At 50.8% G+C, this 2,909-nt stretch overlaps 1 non-coding gene across 1 annotated transcript; it reads left to right on the forward strand.

Moving 5' to 3' along the window:
- Nucleotides 1-2,367: 2,367 nt before the first annotated feature.
- Nucleotides 2,368-2,469, forward strand: LOC124083569 (U6 spliceosomal RNA). Its single transcript, XR_006848812.1, has one exon. It is a non-coding gene; the product is annotated as a U6 spliceosomal RNA (small nuclear RNA).
- Nucleotides 2,470-2,909: the final 440 nt, after the last annotated feature.

Raw genomic sequence — 2,909 nt, forward strand, 5'->3', positions numbered from 1 at the left:
TTCTTCCACCTGCAACTGGTGCCATCTGCCACTTCCGCCTTTGCTAATAATAATCACACCACCCATCAGACACATAAATTCACAGACATGCAAATTGTTTTAGGTTAGGTACCTTTTAGTGGCTATATATAGACTGTTCCTTGACAAGAGTTTAATTTTTCATATTGAGAAATAAAGATTCCTTTCAACTGATTATGAAATCCATCTCTGCCAAGAGGTTACAGTGGGTGGGGCTGAGGAGGAAATCACCGGGGATTTCTAAATGACCGGATGTTGAAGCTGACGTTCCTCCCTTGCTCTACCTGGGCAGAGGTGGGGAGGGAATTCCAAGGGTGGGACCAAACCAGCACTGCACCTGCACTTCCACAGTCTGAACTGGGCTGACAGTCTTTGAAGGTCCTGGTCCAGACTTGGTTTTCTCTGTTCTCTGCTGCAACACCTAGAAGTCAGGCTTTGGTAGCCTGTGTTCAGCAGAAAGCAAGCCCCCAAATTCAGGACCTGAGAACTAATGCCAGGGGACCTCTGTGGATAGACACAACCTTCAGCTCTCCATCTGATCGTTTGGATTCAAATCCAGCTCCACCACTTACTTGCTGATGATATTGGGCAAGTTAATTACCCGTACTGGGCTTCAATCATCTCATCTCTTAAATAGGTCTACTAATAGTATCTGTTTCATATGGTAGTAATTTGTGAGTTAAGTGAACATGTAAAACACTTAGAACTGTGACTAGCAAGAGTAAATAGTCATGTTGCTTATCATCACTACTAATCATCCCAAAGGGATCGGGCCAGAGGCTGGGGAAAATAGTGGCTCCACATGTTCTTTTTTTTTAATGTATTTTAAAGAGAGAGAGAGAGAGAGAGAGAGAAAGAGAGAGAGAGAGAGAGAGAGAGAGAGAGAGAGAGAGAGAGAGAGAGGATTTTTTAATATTTATTTTTTAGTTTTCGGTGGACACAACATCTTTATTTGTATGTGGTGCTGAGGATCGAACCCAGAGCCACGCGCAGGCCAGGCGAGCGTGCTACCGCTTGAGCCACATCCCCAGCCAACATGTTCATTTTTAATACCCGCCCAAGTGCTCCTGATGCTGGCCACAGTGTAGGTGTGTGGTAAGGACACCGGCCAGAGTGTGGGACCTTGCAGCCTGTGCTAAGGGGTTTGGGTCTAATCAGAACCAACGGGAGATATTTAAAGACTTTAATTTTGCTGTAGAGGGTTCTTGGGGTCTTATTTAGGATGTGGCGATCTGAGAACTGAGGTTATCCTCAAAATACTGAGGCCCAGCTGTACAGGCCAGAACATGTACTGAGTCCCGAGGACAGGATTCTATGGGAGGGGACAATAATAAACACAGGACAAAAGGCTTCTGAAGAATAACCTGGCTTTGAGAGGCAACAGACCCAGGTGAGTCCAGGTGTGTCACTCAAGAGCTCTCTGCTGCTCCTGAGCTTTTTAAACCTCAGTTCCCTCCCCTGAAAGGTGGAGTCTACCACCTGAGGATTAACCTGTGTGTGCAAAGCGCTTAGCATGCAGCAACCCAGGGCTGGTCGAGTAGCCTCTCTTGCTAGTGCTTCTGTTGGGGAGTCTGAGAAGCAAACCTGGAGTGGTGAGGTCAGCAGTGTCCAGGAGGGAGAGGCTGAATGAGAATGGGGTAATCCAGGCACAAGAGGGAAGAGAGACTTTTGAGACCCACCATGCCTGGGTGAAATGTCCCTCAAGACTCAGCTCCAGGCTGGGGTGGTAGCTCAGTGGTAGATAGATACCTTACAGTTCCTAAACCTATCAGGACAGGAGCAGCCTCTGATAAAGTGCCTCAATTAGTTCATGCCTCCCAGGGAGGCTTCTCCACAGGGGCCAGTGGACCTTCACCAGAGGCACCTGCCTCCTGCCACTCACTCAGGCCAGCATGATGGCCACGTCATTGCCAAAGAACTGACAAGAGGAACATTTCTTCACTGAGGTCTAAATGCCCATAACGTGGTCTCTTCCCTTCTCTGCAGTCTTCCCCGTGGAGCCTGCCTCAGGGTTGCTCCTTTTTCCCTTGGCACGGTCACCCTCCCAGGCCCCCTTTTGGAAGGTTCTTTAGCACCACAGGCTGCAGTTGTCTTCTTGCTGCCAATTTCCTGGATCTACAAACGTCGTGAGGCAGTCCAACCCGGCTTTCCCGTCTCTGTCGGCGGCACACAGGCCACTGAACCCAGGCCAAAGTCCTTTCCCTCACCGCCCAATCCCAGCAGCAGGCCGGTGACCCGGACTCTGAAGACACCGGTGACCGTCCACACCCCTGCTTTTACAGCTCACCCAGCCATGTCACTGCCTCTCCAGCAACGGCTTCCCGACTCTGTCTGCCTCACACTCGCCCCTTGCTCGGCAGCACATACACTAAAACGGGAACGATTCAGAGAAAATGAGCACGGCCCCTGCGCAGGGATGACATGCAAATTCGTGAAGTTAAAAAAAAAAATCATTCTGCACCCAGCTTGGTCACGTCACTCTCCCACTCCAAGGTGGCAGGTACCTCAATAAATCCCAAGCTGTCACGGGGCCTCTGGGGCCCAGCTGTACAGGGCAGTCCCTGCTCCTCCCGCTCCCTTGCTCCCTGGTCCTCTTTCATCATGCCGCTCCCTCTACCTGGAACGTTCTTCCCTCAGACCATCTCAGATCATTCAGGTTGAGCGCTGTGTTCCAGAAAGGCCTTCCCCACCCTCATTCTGAGGAGCTCCTGCTCCCCTCCCGGCTTCCCGGCACCTGTTCCAGAGTCTTCTCGGGTCACCCTCCACCCGCTCGGTCCTGTCTGGCTTGCACACTGTCTCCTGACTCTCAGCACAGGGACCTGGACATCTTATTTTCTGTTGGGATCCAGAGGGCACCCAAGAATACCAGGAAACCGTTGGTACTAGTGGAA

This window comes from Marmota monax, unplaced genomic scaffold (assembly GCF_021218885.2).
Source record: "Marmota monax isolate L192 unplaced genomic scaffold, Marmota_monax_Labrador192_F-V1.1 WCK01_AAM20220418_F8-fsc00055, whole genome shotgun sequence".
In the NCBI taxonomy this organism is placed as follows: Eukaryota; Metazoa; Chordata; class Mammalia; order Rodentia; family Sciuridae; genus Marmota; species Marmota monax.